The sequence below is a fragment of the Petaurus breviceps genome, unplaced genomic scaffold (genome assembly GCF_028583685.1).
Source record: "Petaurus breviceps papuanus isolate PSGF00001 unplaced genomic scaffold, PetGlider_PUasm1.0 90847, whole genome shotgun sequence".
NCBI lineage: Eukaryota > Metazoa > Chordata > Mammalia > Diprotodontia > Petauridae > Petaurus > Petaurus breviceps.
In genome coordinates, this window is record NW_027187360.1 from 856,750 (window position 1) to 874,726 (window position 17,977).

The 17,977-nt window shown below is 40.3% G+C and overlaps 1 protein-coding gene across 4 annotated transcripts in view; it reads left to right on the forward strand.

Annotated features, from left to right (window-relative positions):
* Positions 1 to 17,977, forward strand: part of EYA2 (EYA transcriptional coactivator and phosphatase 2) — a 252,360-nt gene that overhangs the window by 144,765 nt on the left and 89,618 nt on the right. The window lies entirely within an intron of this gene.

Sequence of the window (17,977 nt, forward strand, 5' to 3'; positions counted from 1 at the left end):
ATATTTTTAAAAAGTACAGAAGATGGAACCAAGACCAGGTTCTCTCCCACAGAGGGTGACTATAATGATGTGCTACAGTCCCATAAAAAGAGGGTCAGGAGCGCTAATGCTTAGATTATGCTGAGGCTAGTGAGGGAAGCTAAAGACCACAAAAAGGGTGGGGGGAGGTGTTTGTTTTGATTTGTTTTGTTTTTAGCTATATCGGGAGATAAAAGGGAACCAAAGATAGGACCGTTGTTTGGGAGTGGGTGTGATAATAACAACTGACAACAAAGAGAAGGCAGGTGCACAGTTATTTTGCTTGATTCTACCAAGTAGAATGACCTTTGCACTGGAAATGACAAAACAAAAATTGTTAGCAAGGAGTTGACACCCAACATAATCAAGGGCTTAGTTGAAGAGCACCTAATTGCTTTTGATGAATTCATGACACCTAGCTCAGGTGAACTGTGTGCTTGGGAACTGAAAGAACTGACAAGTGGGATTACTGAGCCACCATTAGGTATACGTGAAAGGTCATGGAAAACAAGTATTCCAAGACTGGATGAGGGGAAAATGTCCTCATTTTCAAAAAAAGAAAAGAAGTAGAGTCTACAAAATATAAACAAGTGCTCTTGACTTTGGCTGCTGGGAAAATCTTAGAAGAAATCGTAAGGAGGTGGTTGGTGAACATCCAGAAAGGAACGTGATGACTACTAGGAGTCTGTATGAATCTTCATCAAGAACTGGTCATGCTAGAATAACTTTATTTCCATTTTTGACAGTTTTACTAATCTCCTGGAGGAGGGGAATGTTTTAGATAAAGTTGGCATAGATTTTAGCAAAACTTTTTTTTGCAGTATTTCATGTTTTTCTTGTGGAAAAGATGGAGAAGTGTGGTCTAGACAGCAAGATGGTTAGATGGATTCAGAATTCATTAGATGGCTGCATTCTGAGTATTCATCAATGATTCAGTGTCATTGTGGCAAGAGGTCACCAGAGGAGTACCCCACCCCCCCATATCTGTGCTTGAACCCGTGCTATTTAATATTTTTATCAATGACATGAATAAAGACGTAGATGGCATCAAATTTTCATACGATGCTAAGCTTAGATTTAACACATTGAATATCAGAGTTGGGATCCAAGAAGAATTTGATAAGCTAGAGCATTGGGCTGAATCTAATAAGATGAAATTCAGTATGATAAATATAAATTCTTACACTTGGATTTACAAAATCAGCTTTAGAGTACAAGGAGGAGTAGAAGGCATGGTTAAAAAGCAGCTTTATCTGAGAAAAAAAGATTTGGGGTCTTAGTAAACTTCGAGCTCAATATGTCAGTGTAAAGCAGCAGCCAAAAAAGCTAGTGATACTGGGTTGCTATATCAAGAGAAGTGTAGCTTCTGGGACTACAGAGAAGATAGTCCCTGTGTATTCTGCCATTGTCCCACCTCATCTGGAATATTATGACCTGTTCTGGGCATTGTAATTTAAGAAGAATATTAATAAGCTGGCAAGTGTCCAGAGGAGGGCAACCAGGGTGATTAAAAAAAAAAAAACCTCGAGAGAACAGGAGCTATTTATCCTGGAGTAGAGATTTGGGGAAAGACCTAGTGGCTTTCTTCAAGTATTTGAAGGCTGTCCTGTGAAGGAAGGAATAGACTTATTCTACTTGGCCCCAGAGGACAAAACTAGGAGTATTTACAAAGAAGCCACTTTAGGTTTGAGGTTAAGAAAACTTCTTAATAGTCAGAGCTGTCCACAAGTGGAATGGACTGCCAGGAGTGGTGGGCTCCCTCTCTGTGGAGAACTTCCGGCACTGGATGGATGACTGCTAGTTGGGTATCAATGTTGTGGAGATTCTTTTGGTGTGGCTTAGACTAAATGACCGCTCTGGTCCCTTTTTGCTCTCAAACCTCAGCAATTCCTTTTATTGCTCCCCATTTCATCTCCTCTCCCTACATTAGCCTGTTTTCTCCACTGCTCTACTTTCTGCTTACCCATCAAATACAGTTTTCTAGCATCTTCTTTTGACTTAGCCTTGATTTTCTCATTCTAGAGCCAGGCATCAATGATGAACTCACAAGGGTTCCTTTAGGGGCTTAGCAGTGTAGTGTCTTGGACTTGCTTGCTAAAACCCATTTCCCTCCCATTTCTCCATTGAGATTGTATATCCTTAGCCCATACCATGTCTTACTGGCTGTGAAGTTTTGTATTTATGAATGAAGGGGGAGTTAAGGGATGAGAGGCACAATGACCAAGGGATCCTGAGGAAATGGTCTTTGCCTGGCACCAAGGGAGTTGTGGATTTTTTTTAATCCCTAGAGCTAATCCTGGTTTAGTGGATTTTTTGCCCACTTTTTAATATTTCATGCTGTTTGACACCCTTTCAGGTTGTTCATTTAGAATTACAGAATGTTAGAGCTGAGACCAGTTAATGTGGTACAGTGGGAAGAGTAAATGAAATGCTTTCTTAAGAGAAAGAGAGTAGTCCTCTATCACTGGAATTCTTCAAACAGAGGCTAGATGGCCACCTGGGGTGTTATAGTAGAGATTCTTGTTCAGGTGTTGTTTGACTAGATGACCTCAGGGGTCCCTTCAAACTCTGAGGTTCTTAGGCTATACACAACATAACAGTTTTCTCAGTGCTGAGCTCGGGGGAAGTGGCAAAATTAGAGGGTAGTTCAGTGGTATAGTGGATACAGCACTGGTTTGGGAGTCAGGAAGACCTGATCTTGGATCAGACACTTGTTAGCTGTGCGCCTCTGGGCATGTCACCTAACCAGTCTTGGCCTCAGCTTCCTCATTTACAACATGGGACTTTTCTCATCTATAATATCTCTTAGCCTCATTTTCATTTATGTAAATATATTGTTGGCACCAACCCACAGGGCTGTTGTGAGGATCAAATGAGATGATCTAAAGAGCTTTGCAAACTTTAAAGTATTATATATTTTCCAGCCAAGATGGTTTCCTGAATAGACGCAGACAACCCAAATCTCCTATCTATGTGTATATATATATATATGTATGTATGTATATAAGCATATATACACATACATACATATTCTGCCAGAGTAAATAATGATCAAGAAGCCCATTGAGAAGCTTGAGACACATGTAGTCTGTGTGCAGAGGCATCAAGAGCACAAGGTTTCCCCAAGAAAGCTCCAGGGGGAGGGGGGTCAGAAATTCAGAGTGGTGGGCACAGAAGCCACCGGGAATGTCCTGTTCCAAGGCAGCATAGCACCGCACAGGTTGGGACAGCCCAGGCATCAAGGGGCTTTGGCATCTCTAGCACTGTCCTGGGAGCCTATAAAAGCCCTTGATTCATAATTGACTACCAACTGCACTTTCGTCAATTTAGTCAATTCAGTAAACATTAATTAAGCACATATTTATGGGACTTTCAAATAATGAGGTGGGACAGCTAGGTGGCACAGTGAATAGAGCACTGGCCCTGGAGTCAGAAGGACCTGACTTCAAATATGACCTCAGACACTTAACCAAAAAAACTAGCTGTATGACCTTGAAAAAGTCACTTAACCCTAATTGCCCTGCCTTCCTCCTCCAAAAAAGGCAATAAATAAATAAATAATGAGGTTAAAATTTAAACCAGCCTCTCCCTCAAGGAGCTTATATTCCAGTGTGGGAGAGGGAGATACAATATGTACCCAAATGAGCAAATACAGAGTAACTAGGAGGAAGAAAAGGACTTAAAAGACATGTCACTGGAGCAGAACCTTGAAAGAAGCTAGATTCTACAAGGTTCAGTGTAAAGGGAGAACCTTGGGTGACTAGGTGGTGCAGTGAATAGAGCACTGGCCCTGGAATCAGGAGGACCTGAGTTCAAAAACTAGCTGTGTGACCTTGGGCAAGTCACTTAACACCAATTGCCCTCCCCCCCCCAAAAAAAGAAAAGGGAGAACCTTTCATGGGGGACAACCTGTACAATCCAATCAAGCAGTCAGCAGTCACTTATATATCACCTACTGTGTGCCAGGCACTGTACAAGGAGCTGGGATGCCCATAACAAGTAGTAAAATACCCTTTGCTTCAGGTATCTCTGAGGAGAGTCAGTACTGTCCTCATGAAGAGATGGATGGTGCTTCAATTGAGCATTCAAGGTAGCTGTAAATTCTAAATGAAAGAGATGAGGAGGGAGTGTATTCTAGGCATGAGGGACAGCTTTTGCAGAGTGTCTTGTATAGGTAGAAGAGGTTGATTGGAACAGAATATATGGGAAGAAGTAATGTGAAATAGGAGACAGCTACATGAGCAGTGGGTCTGGAGTCAGGAAGCTGAAATACGGCCTCAGACACTCACTCACCAGCTCTGTGAGCTTGGGCAAGTCACCTAACTTCTGTTTGCCTTGATTCATGGGAGGAGGAAATGGCAAATGATTGCAGTCAGTATATTTACCAAGAAAACCCCATATTGGAGTCATAGAGATTCAGACACAACTGAACAACAATATGAAATAAATCCAGAAAGGTGGACTGGAGTCAGAATGTGAAGGCCTTTAAAACAAAGCATTTGTATTTTATCCTGGTAGTAATTGTGAGCTCCTCCTTCTTTGGCAGTGGAGTTACATAGTCAGACCTATACGTAAGTAAGGTTATTTTGACAGCTATGTGGAGGATGGATTGGAATGGTAAAAGGCTTGAACAGGGAGACCTATTTGGAGGTTTAGAATAATCCAAGAGAGAGGCCAGTAGGACTTGAACTGGGTTGTTGACCATGTGAGTAAAGAAAAGATGATGGATGTCAGAAATGTCAAAAATCTGTAGGATTTAACAAGTAATTGAATATAATGAGTTAAGGGAAATGTGAAGAACTGAGAATGGTTCTAAAGTTGTGATTTGAGTGCCAAGTCCCCTCAATAGAAATAGGGAATTGGGGGAAGGGGAAGGGGAAAAGATTATAAACTTGTTTTGGACATGCTGAGTATGAGATTCTTATGAGACATCCAAGTAGAAATGTTTAACCAAAAATTGGAAATTTGGGACTGGAATTCAGTAGAGAGGCAGGCTAGATAGGTGGATCTGGGAGTCATCTGCATTGAGGTAATAATTGAGCCCATGGGATCTGATGAGATCACTAGGAGAGGGAAGAGAGAAAAAAAGAGTCCAGGACAAAGCCCTGGGTAAACACCCTCCCTTAGGGGGCAAGACATGAGAAACTGACAGGATTCAGTTAAACAAAAGATGAGAAGGAGAGAGTAGTAGAAGTAATAGAAGGAGGTGGTCTGAGAAAAATGATCATAGGGAACATTGGAGAGAGCAATTTTAGTCAACTAATGAGGTCAAAAACTATTGCAGAAGGCTGAGAAGTGAGGGAGAGATGATGAAGTGGGGGCAATCAGTGTAGATAGATTATAATAGGCTTTTGTCCATAAAGAAAAGAGAGATGGAGGATGAGAGCCTAAAGTGATACCAGGGTCAAAGTGTGCATGTGTGTGTGTGTGTATGTGTGTGTGTGTGGTGTCTTTTTTTTTTTTTTAGTTTAAGAAACCTGCCACTGGTTTGGATGAAGGCAGGGCTTGAGAAGACTCTCCCAAGTTGTTTTGTGGTAGAGGGCAACAGAGAAAGAGTCAGTAAGCAGGAAGATAATGAATGGGGGTGGGAGGAATGTTAATAATGGAAGAGGAAAGCTACCAGAGGATTTGAAATGAAGGGTACAATTAGAAGAGTTGGCCCTGTCACAGATAAAGATCCCATCTGTGCCAGAGACAGAACAAAGGAGGAGTGAATGGAGGGTGACATCAAGGGGCTTTGAGGTATAGAATAGGAGGGAAGGAAGAACTCAAAACAGAGAACCTGTTTGCTCATAAAGAAGGTGGTTATGTTCTCCTGTGAGCACAATGTAGGAAGCTTACAGAGAAAAAAGGTCTGAAATGTCTGCTGTGTAGAGTGCAATAAAGTATCCATCAGAGAAGAAGAGAAGGATTGCCATGTAAAAGTGAGGCCCAGCATGAGGTTTTTGTTGTTGAGTAGTTTTTCAGTCGTGTCAGATTCTTCATAACCCCATTTGGCGTTTTCTTGGCAGAAAAACTGGGTTTTTTTCCTCCAGCTCTTTCTAACTCTCCATTTCTTTCTCCAGCACATTGTATAGATGAAGAAACTGTGACTTGTCTAGGGTCACACAGCTAGTAAGTGTTTGATTTGAACTCATGAGGATGAGTCTTCCTGATTCCAAGCCCAGTGCTCTATCTACTGTGCCACCTAGATGCCCCCAACCTGAGTTTAGAGGAAGAATCAATTTGTAGTAGACGCAGTCAGCCTGTGGTATGAGTGCCTTAGCAGTATTTACAGAATGAAATTTACATGCTGCTGAGAGGCTGTTTAGGATTATACCTAGGGTTGGGATTTGGCAAGGCAAGGGAGAGAAATAGAACAAGGAGGCAAGGCAGTCATCAGTGGTAAATGGCTAAAGACAGGAGATGGACCTGGAATTTCATTGTTGTTGGGGACTCTCAAATGAAAAAATTCCTACGATCAATACAGGTTATCACATGCCCTGCAGTTTATAGTCTTAGATTATAGCCTAAGATACTGAGAGGTCAAGTGATATCCAGCCAGTGTTTGTCAAGAGGCAAGATTTAAATACAAATCTTCCTGATTCCAAGGCCAGCTCTCTATCCGCTTCAACATGCCAGTGTATTATAAAAGTGACAACTTTGGGGTCCAGACTACAAATGGAAAAAAGTGAACCCAGATCAGAGGAGATGGAGTGGGAGAATATGTAATACATACATATATACATGTGTGTACATACATGTGTGTTTATTTATTGCCTTTGAACTGTCCCCCATACCTGGAATGTGCCCCTTCTTTCCTTCCCCCTTATAGAATCCCTCTCTTCCTTTAAGATATATCCGAGGTGCTGTCTTCTGAATAAATTATTTTTTGATCCCCCTGCCCTAATTGCTAGTATCCTTCCTCCCCAACTACTTTGTATTCAACCACTTTGTATATTAATATTAATTTACTTTTTTATGTGTGTATATATATACACTCCTGTCCTCTATTAAAACATAAGTTTATTGTGAATAGAGGTTGTTTTATTCTTTGAATTTGTATCTCCTGTGCCTCAAATACAGTAGGCTCTTAATAAATACTTGTTGATTGACTCATTGTGGAGTGAGTAGAGAGCATAGGGAGGATGTGGAATAGGTTTAAGAAAAGTGAGAAAGAGTAGTGGAAGTTTAGGAGATTATGCTTAGAGGAAGGAATTTCAGACCTTCATAAGAGAGGCAGAGACACAAGTTGAAAAGGTACCAAAGTAAGCAGCTGCCCTGTCTCCTCCCATTTACATGCTACTGAGCACTGAACAGAAATTGCACACTGAGGTTGACTGAATCTACTGGAAATTGATGGTACCTATTTTCATCATGTTACCTAGGACCTCACTGACACAGTGATCCTCTTTTTCTACTCTTACTGACTTTCAGTTGCACTCCCCACAGTGGATGTTTCAGATTTTTCTCTTTTCTCCTCAAGCCTCATACCCCAGGCTCAGAAGAGGACCTTACTACTTCTGCTAAGAAAACAGAGGCTCTCTGTTGTGAGCTCCCTCTCCTCCCCTATCCACTACCTCAAAACCTCTAGATGTCCTCCCTCATTCTCTCCTCCTTTGCTTTATCTGATCAAAAATATGATGATCCTGTGGATGAATGAGATCTAGGTAAAGTGCAAACCACAGAAGCAAAGGGACAAATGAACTGAAAAGCCAGAGATGGCTCTGTGTTTGTGTGTGTGTGTGTAAATTTCCAAGTGAGAAGGTGATTGGGATTGAGGTGGAGAAGAAGCCTGTGAACCAGATGGTGTGAAACATGAATGAGTGGTAGCCATAGAAGAAAGATCAAGAAGTGGGAGTAAAACATATGTGGGTTCTCCTCAGTCTGGACACCCCCTACTGAAGAGGGTAACCAGGGTTGTCATGAGAGACCCAGACTCTCTGTTCTTGGTCTCCATTTATGTATGTGTGAATATTCATCTGAGTATGTACATATAGAGTATAATATGGTTGTGACCCTGAATGGCAGAGCGATGTTTATAGCCCAGTGTATCTGAAATGGTTTCTTCCAGCATTCATATTGTTTTATTACCAGTTAAATGTTCTTTAAGCTACCTGTGAATGAAGCTACTGTGACATTTAGCAGCTGATGTGATTAAAGGCAGATGTGTCCCATGCCTGCATATGGAGAAGATTCAAGAGGCTGATTTTAGAAGTAGGAGTCTGAGGCAAACTAGATGGCATGGCCTTCACAAGATAGTACCACATCAGCTGGAGATATGCTTACAGTACAACTCCATGAACATCTCAGGACTGAGGCTCAGCTTGGTGATAAAGGACTTTCCTTTGGAGCTCTGCTCCGTGGCCATGTATAATTCACTCAGCTTCTCTGTTCATCACTTCCCCCGTGGAACTGAGTAGTGTATAGTGCATTTATTGTTTCTATTCCTTTCCTCACTACATCTAGGTCAAATGAGGAAGCTGGAGTCCCAGGGTCTTAGGTAATTTGCCCATGAGGGCAAGTGTCTGAGATGGGATTTGAATCCAGCTCTCTTGGTTCCAACTCTGGTGTTCTATCCACCAAAATAGTTATGCTGTCCATCTACCTATTTACTAAGATAAATCCAGATTATCATAAGATAAGAGTGAGATAAGAAGAAAACATTCTACCAATTGATAAATGGTCAAAGGATATGAACAGGCAGTTTTAAGAGGAAGAAATTAAATATATCTATAAGCATATAAAAATGTTCTAAATCACTATTGATTAGAGAAATGCAAATCCAAACAACTCTGAGGTACTGCATTTCACTGGTCAGATTAGCTAAGATGACAAAGCAGGAAAGTTATAAATGGTAGAGAGGATGTGGAAAAAAATGGAACACTAATGCATTGTTGGTAGAGTTGTGAACTGATCCAACCATTCTGGAGAGCAATTTGGAACTATGCCCAAAGGGCTATAAAAAAAGGTGCATACCTTTTGACCCAGCAATACCACTTCTAGGGCTTGTATCCCAAAGAGATTATAGAAGTGGGAAAAGGATTCATATGTACAAAAATATTTATAGCGGCTCTTTTTGTGGTGGCAAAGAATTGGAAATCAAGGGGATGCCCATCAATTGAGGAATGGCTAAACAAGTTGTGGTATATAAATGTAATGGAATACTATTGTGCTATAAGAAATGAGGAGCAGATGGACTTCATAATAACTTGGAGAGACTTATATAAACTGATGCTGAGTGAGGAGAGCAGAACCAGGAGAACTTTATACACAATTACAGACACATTGTATCTGTGATGACTAACTTTGATAGACTGGGCTCCTCTCAGCAATGTAAGGTTATAAGATAACTTCAAAAGACTCATGATGGAAAGGGATATCCACATCCAGAGAAAGAACTACAGAGTCTGAATGCAGATTGATGCAAACTACTTGCCCTCTCTCTCTTGTATTTTGTTTTGTTTCATTCCTTCTTTCTCATTGTTCACTTCATTGGTTGTAATTCCTCTTTCCAACTTGACTAATGTTTAATGTAAAGAATGTGAAGGTATTTGCAGAACCTATATCGAATGGTATGCTGCCGTGGGAGGGGGCGGGGAGAAAGAAGAGGAGAAAATTTGGAAATCAAGGGATTGTGGAACCACATGTAAACTAAAATTAAATAAATAGATTTTTTAAAAGAAGCAGAAGAAAGCATTTTAGATGGAGATGTCCAGAGAATACTATTTGAAAGAGCCATCATAGTGTAATGGAAAGGGCACTGAACTAGGATTAGCATATTTGGATTTTAATCATACTTCTGCCAAGTCATCCTAGGTTGTTATTTGTTGTTAAGTCCTCTCAGCTTTGTCCAACTCTTCCTGATCCTATTTGGTGTTTTTTTGGCAGAGATACTGGAGTGATTTGCCATTTCCTTCTCCATCTCATTTGACAGGTGAGGAAACTAAGCAAAAGGGTTAAGTGAATTGCCCAGGGTCACAAGCTAGTATCTGAGGCCAGATCTGAATGTAGGTCCTACTGACTCCAGACCCAGCGTTCAGTTCCACTGTGTTACTTCGTTGCTCAAGTCACCCTGTGACCTCAAGCAAGTCATTACCTCTGTCTGCACCTTGGTTTCTTCATCCGTTGAATGAGTGGATTGTTCAAAATGCTCTCTCAGTTCTCTCCCAGATAGGAAAAAAAATTCTATGAAATCTACTATTTTACCAGCTGACTTCCCCCTTTTATTTGTCAACTGCAATGCATTCGCTGTGTTACAGCTTCCTTTTGTGTGTTGTCTTCTCCCATTAGATTGTTAAACTCCTTGAGGGCAGGGACTGGCACTTTTTCTTAGTTCAATTTCTGACACTTTAGCCTAGTTCCTGGCACATAGTAGGCACTTAATAAATGTTTATTGAATTGAATTGTAATGTTACCCTAAAATCATTTGAATATTAGCTCAAGCAAGATCAATCAACAAGTGTTTATTTATTGTATGTCTGCTTTGAGTCAGGGATTGTAAAAAAAAAAAAACGTGACAAAATGTGACCAAAAGAATTTGGAACCCAAAGACCTGAGTTTTTGTCCCAACTTTGCCACTCACCACCTGTGTCACCCCTGGCAAGTAATTTTGCCTTAATTCTCCTCAGTTACCTCATCTGAAAAGTTAGAGATACAATACATAGCTTTACCTCCCTCAAAGGATAGCTGTTCACAGAGGGTTTTATAAATGATACAGCAATGCATAAATGTCAGCTATTATCATTACCAAATTATAAGCTCCACGAGGGGAGAGATGGAGTCTTATTTATCTCTCTATCTTCTCCCAGTGTCTAGCACTGTCTAACATAGGTTAGACACTTAATAAGTGTTTATGGAATGAAGAAATGAGGAAAATTGACGTAAGACCATCCCAAAGCCAAACAAAATTATTTTTAAAACTATCTTCTCTTCCAGATTACCAGTGAAGCTTTTCTCCCTCTGTTAAACACATATAATCGAAAGGGAGTTTATTTGATTGTTTTCTGTCCTACTTTGTGAAGTTTTGTTCATCGAAAGTTTCAGCTGTGCTAGTGAAGGCTAGTCCAGTTTTGGATGGAGGTTTTGTTCTCTAAGAGAACCAATGACATCAGGAAGGTGGTGTCTTGATTTGCAAATGAATTGAATTGAAGTGAGGTAGGGCTGTGCAGAGTCATCAGCCTGTCTCCTCCAGAGTCCAGAGTCATGGGAGTTCAGTGGCGAGACATAGGTCAGAACAACTGCAGATGGTCCAGCATTGGATAGAGGCCTGGAAAGAAGAAAGAAATAACTCTTTGTTAAGTACCTACTATGGACCAGGCATTGTGCTAAGTGCTTTTGCAAATATCATCCCATTTAATCCAAAAAAAAATCATGTGACATAGGTGCTATCACTATTCCCAATTTTACAATTGGGGAGACTGAGGCAGATGGAGATCAAATGACTCATTCAAAGTCACACAGCTAGTATGTATCTGAGACTGGATTTGAACTCAGGTCTTCTTCCTGATTTTTTTTTTTTTTAGCCCCAGCCCTCTGTCTACTATACTAGCTGTCAGGCCCCAGGAGAATATCCCAAAATAATTTATGGCTCCTGCTACTATGCACTTCTTGGAACGGGGAAAGGTTGGCCACAAAGGCTGTGAATACAGCAGTCACCTAATATTAAAGGGAGGCATGAATCCAGTGGATTAATAAACACTTCTTTCCCTTGCCTCCCCCTCTTAATCCCTGACTCAGCCACCTTCTCTTCAGTATTTAAAAAGTGAAGAAAAAGCACGGAAGAAAAGAAACCAAGTCATCTCACCCTGGCAGAGAGTTGGAGCACATTCTGTTGCAAGAAATGTTTTAAGCCAAGTTTCCCAGAAAGGAAAGTTACCTCCTTAGAGCTCACTTGCTCACTCACTCTTTTATATAGATATTTTTTGAGCTGTTTAATCCACCATGTAGAATCTGGTCTTGAATTTGCTAGGCGACTATGAAGTTGCCCTCTGTGATTACACAGCTGGTACAAAGTTCACTGTGAGTTCATTCCAATATTGCAGGTTCTCCGTCTTTTTTGTAATTATCTCTAATTGTTTGGAAAACAGGAAGACACAGTATCATGTGCAAGAATCGGCGCAATAAACATGTTTTCTTCCCAATTTACACATAGAGTGTCCCCCCGGGGGACCCCGGCCCCCTACTGACAGCTTTAATAAAAGATGATGGATCTTTTCAAACTGACAGCTAGAAGGATGGAAAATTCCCATCCGTATTGTTTTCAGCGTCAGTATACAAGAGCTATTTTGTGTTCTTGGAAAGTTGTTAGTATTTGCCTGTAAGCAATAGGGCTCTATTATTTTTCCCTCTGTTCAGAAAAGACTTCTCCAGGATTCTATCCAGCCTGTATAGTATTAGGCTGTTAAGTTGCATACAAAGGGAAAACAGATTTAGTAGGAACAAAAACGAGATAAAACTTGGAGGAGCAAGAAATGTTTGCCCAACCCCAGGTACAATTCTGACATCTCAAGGAAGCTTTGACACTTGTGTAGCTATTAACAGGTCTCATTGTCCAGACTATAGAGGGAAAAGGGGAGGTCAAGACCTATGAGAGAGGAGAACAGTTTGGCCCTTAAGATCTTAACTTGCCCAAAGCTTTAAACTATTACATGACTCTTCTAGTAGGTGATCAAAGAGGAATGCTGTGAATTGGAGTCACAGAATTTTATAACTGCAAGGAAAGACCTTAGAATATAGAATGATGCAGCCGGAAGGATCCTTAGAAGACTGTCTTGTCTTGCCTTCTCATTTTACAGATAAGAAAGCTAAAGATCAGTGGGGGATTGAGTTTCTGTAAGTCAGTCTGTTGGAACGCAGGGTGTGGCTTTTGTTTGTTTGCTTGTTTATTTGTTTTTAGGGTCTCCTTCTGATGAGTTGGTTTCTCTATCAGCCCTCTGACTCCCCTTCTGTGTACTCTGACCATCATCAAAGGGATAGGAACACAGATGGAGAAGGTGCCAGTATTCAGTATTCCAGAAGAGTCCTCAAAGCAGTGGTTGACTGCCTGACCTTTCTCCAAAAAAAAAAAATGCTTAAAGGGCCACATGTGGTGGCAGATTAGTTCTGGGACTGTCTCCCCTGTTCCCACCCCCTTGTTTGTCTTTGGCACGAGATATATTTTTTACTACATGTGCTTTTGTGATTGCACTTGGCTAACTGAAGTTTGTTCAGCTGTCCATTCCCCAGCTAATCCAGCGTCTTAAAATAAAAACAAACAAGAGGATATTTTGGAGAAAGGATACCAAGTGAAGACACTGAGGATTATTTGTTTCTAAACCCTAGCTAAGCAGCTCTAAATAGAGCTGGTTCTTTTCTTTCAGAAAGAAAGAAAATGAATCTAGTAAAGGGAAGAAGGAAGCCACAGAGATAGATAAGGCATGTGCATCTGTGCTTCTCTTCCCTTTGGGTCCCTGACTCAAGGGAAGAAGATGGGGAGGACCTCTGCTTTGTCAAATGGAACGGCCAACTAGTTACCATAGTGACTAGACCAGAGCCAATCAACTTTGAACTGAAGGGACTAGCACATTCTTTCTAGTCAGCATGCCTGTGCAGCCCACAGAGAGTAGTATGGTACCCCCAGCATGCTTTGCTACAATGGAAGAATTCTGTGGATTGTCCCCAACACAAAGCACTCATTCCAGGAAGTAGGAGAGGGGACAGTGTCATGTTCAGGGCTCTTGTTTGAGCCCTGGGAATATTGTCTGTGGGTGGAGCTGCTATTGAAGAATCTTCTGGCTTGAATAGGATGTGGGCCAGCTTCCACCAGGCACTTGTCCTAGAGATGTAGGTATGTAGGTACCTTCTTACCACTTTTTCTTTGTCTTCTGGCCATCCCCTTCCTGATGGGAAAGGCTAGCAGAAGTCTTACTGATTAAGTGATGATCAAAAACAAATATGAGACCCAAGGACAGGAGTAAGGAGGACTGTGTTTTAATATTGCCTCTATTGCTGTTGCCCTATGTGATCTGGGACAAGATCTTTCCCCTCGCTTTGCCTTAGTTTCCCCATCTATGAAATGCAACAGTTGGATTTGATATAAAAGTCACATCCTAACATCCTATTCATTTCTGAATCTATATTCTGAGTACTTTATCATTTCATGTAAGTAAATATTGATTCCGACTGCTAAGTGGCGCCTTGGATAGAGTGCCAGGCTCAGAATCAGAAAGGTCATTGTCATGAGTTTAAGTGTGGCCTCACACACTTACTAGCTGTATGACTCTGGGCAAGTCACTTAACCCTGTTTGCCTCTGTTTCCTCACCTGTAAAATGATCTGGAGAATTAAGTGACAAACTGATCCAGAATCTTTGCCAAGAAAACCTCAAATGGGGTCATGAAGAGTCTGACACAACTGAAACAACTGAACATTCATTCAACACTTCATTCCAAGAAGCTAGAGCCTTCCAAAGGACAGGGTTGATGTAATTTACTTCTTCTGCACATGGCAGCGGGTATACAACAAATATCTGGTAAATACTTGACTTAAGCGGTCAAGTGTTATGTCATAGAATCACAGAACATACAAGTCAGACCCGGGAAAGAGTTTAGAATGAGAAGACACTTCAGGTTTCATCCTATGCAGCTCACTACATATACAGATTTTTAAAACGTACAGCATTTTATAAATTGTTATTGCTCATATGCTACAGCCCACTTGTGTGTGCCCTGAATCTCTCCATTGACCTTTGGGTGACCTGCAATTTTAGTTCCTTGGAGATAGTAGTTTTCTGTGATTAACAGACATATAGCATTATTGAAAGATTATTGATATTAAAATATTATTATAAATAAAAACAAATAGTATCATATATTATTATGTGCATTGAATAATATTATTGACTTTAAATGTAGATTTTTGTGTCAAGGAATAGCTTGGGAATATAAATTACTGTGCAAGTTTCCCAAATACAGTCCAGGTTCTTCTCTTCCTCCTGTTCAGCCCAGGTCATTGTCCATCTGCAGTGAATATGTACTGCTTTACTAATTCTGTGAACTGTCTATTCAGCTACAAATCAAGGCAGTAAGCATTCTTCATCTCTTTGGTTTTTCCTATGTAGATTCTTAAGCATTCTCTTTTGAGGATCCAGATCTGATTTGAGGAATCATAGTAGTAGAAGTTGGAGCTTTCACTGCAGTAGCAGCAGAAGCAGTCAGAGTCATAGTCATGATCATTTTCTGGGGATTTGTAGTTAGCCCGATGACATCCACAAATAAGAACATTTAGAGGACCTCAACAGATCCATAAGTAATGGATTTGCCATCTGCAGGGAGTAAAATGGGGAATGAGAAGGAGAAACCATGGTACAGTGGAAAGATTTGAATCAGAAGACCTGAATTCAAAATTCCATCACTTTTACCTCTGTGATCTTAGAATGCCACTTAACCTCTGGTTGTCATTTATAAAATGGAAGAGTTATGTAAAATAGAGGGACTAAAGGACCTTTAAGGACTCCCTGTTTTATGCCTCATTTTATTTGTGCACAATAAGTGATGTAAATTGTATCATCCAAAACCAAAGATCCCAGCTACTGGAATAAGGAATTGCTGTTTGACAAAAGCTGCTGGAAAAACTGGAGAACACTCTACAGAAATTAGGCTTAGACTGACCACTCAAACCATATACTAAGCTCCAGATGGATATATAACATAAATACAAAAATTCACATTATAAATAAATTAGAGGAACAAGAAAGAAATTACCTTTCAGATCTATGAATAAGAGAACACTTAACTAAACAAAGGATAGAGGGGATCACAGAAGATAAAACAGTTTTGACTACATAAAATTTAAAAGATCTTGCATAAAGCAATTCAGTTGCAGCTAAGATTAATGGACAAGCAGTTAACAAAGAAAAATACTTGCAGAAAATTTTCTGTAACCAAGGTCTTATTTCCAAGATAAGTAAGGAAGTGATTCAAATTTATAAGAATAAGAGCCATTTCCCAATTGACAAATGGTCAAAGGATATAAATAAGCACCTCTCAAGAGAAGAAATCCAAGTTATTCATAGTCATATGAAAAAATGTTCCATATTGCTAATTATTTTATAAATACACATTAAAGGGAAGAGAAGGAGGGATGGGAAGGGAAGGGAGCCATTCTGTCTCACATCCATTAGATTAGAAAAGTTGACAAAAAAGGAAAATGATAGTTATTGGAGGAGCTGTAAGAAAGCAGGCATGTTGATACACTGTTAGTGAAACTATGAACTGATACAGCTATTCTGGAATGAAATTGGAACTCTACACAAAAAGTTACTAAATTATACATATCTTTTGACCCAGCTACATCACTGTGGGATCAAAGAAAGAGGAAAGGGCTCTGTATGTGCAAAACTATAGCTTTTTTTTTTTTTTTTGCTTTTTGGAGGGGGGGAGACAGGGTAATTGAGGTTAAGTGACTTGCCCAAAGTTACACGGCTAGTAAGTGTTAAGTGTCTGAGGCCGGATTTGAACTCAGGTCCTCCTCACTCCAGGGCTGGTGCTCTATTCACTGCGCCACCTAGCCACCCACAAAATACAGCTTTTTGTAGTGGTAAAAGAACTGGAAACTGAGGGGAACATCAGTTGAGGAATGGATGAGCAAATTATGATATATAAATGTAATGGCATAATACAATTGTAAGAAATGATGAAAAAACTGGTTTTAGGGAAACCTGGGAAGACTAGTATGAACTGATAGAGAGGGAATTGAGCAGAACCGGAGAATAATGTATTCTGTAATAAAATTATAAAAATCTCAATTTTGAAAGGCTTAAGAACTCTTATTAGCACAATAATCAGCCATGATTCCAGAGGACCAATAATAAAGAATGCTGCCTATCTGCTAGCAGAGGTGAGGGGACTAATATGCAGAATGACATGTATTTGGGGGCATGGCCAATATGGGAATTTGTATTGCTTCACTGTACATATCTGTTACAAGGGTTCTGTTTTTTTTTCCTTTTTCCTAATAGGGGGAACTGGGGGGGGGGAGTTTGATAATAGAAAATAATTTATTTTAAAAAAGTATCATCCAGGAATTTAAAAAGGAAGGAGGGTAATCTGGTCATTGAGGAGATTAAAGACTAACATAAGGAATCCATCCTCACTGGTACCCATGATTTTTTTGGATTTATGAGATGAATAAGCTGTTAAGCACCTACTATGGCCAGGTATTTCTAGGCACTGGGCATCCAAAGACTGGATGGGAACTGTTCTTGCACTCAAGGAGCTTACCTTCTCACAAGTGGTCACCCAACCTCTGCTTATAGACCTTCAGGGACAGAGGAATTGCTGCTTCTCAAAGCAGCACATTCTACTCTTTGATAACTATGTTAGGAAGTTTTTCCTAACCTCACAAAACAAGTCTAATCTCTTCCACATGACAGCCCTTCAGATACTTGAAGACAAATATCATGACCTTCCCCCCTCACACACACGAGTCTTCTCTTCTCCAAGTTAAACATTCCTAGTTCTTTTAACCTCCCCTATCTTGATAACCTTCCTCTGGATGTTCTCCAATTACAAATGTCCACTGAAGTATTGACAGTTGATAAACTGGTCCAGGGAGGGGGAATAGTCCAAATAGCCCAAAGTCACATAGCAAGTTCATGGTAGAGTAAGGACTGTAGCCTACATCTTACATTTTCCTGTGCATCATCTCATATTTCATCTAAGTAGCTCCCTCAGTTCCTGTCATTTCAGATGTTAACATGCCAAAATTTCCATTCTTTGTGCACATAACTACACGTCTTGGGGGAGGATACAAAAATCTTCAAATTACCTTTAAAAAAAAAGAATAGGATAAAAAGCCGACTGGCTAGGTGCCTCGTTTCCCAGCTGAGGCTGGATCTGCTTTTTCTCAGTTCCCATATGGGCTTTTATTTTGACTGGTCTTAATGGTTGTTTTTAAAATGCCTTTCAATACGTGATATATTGTCCCATGCTAGTCCTTGT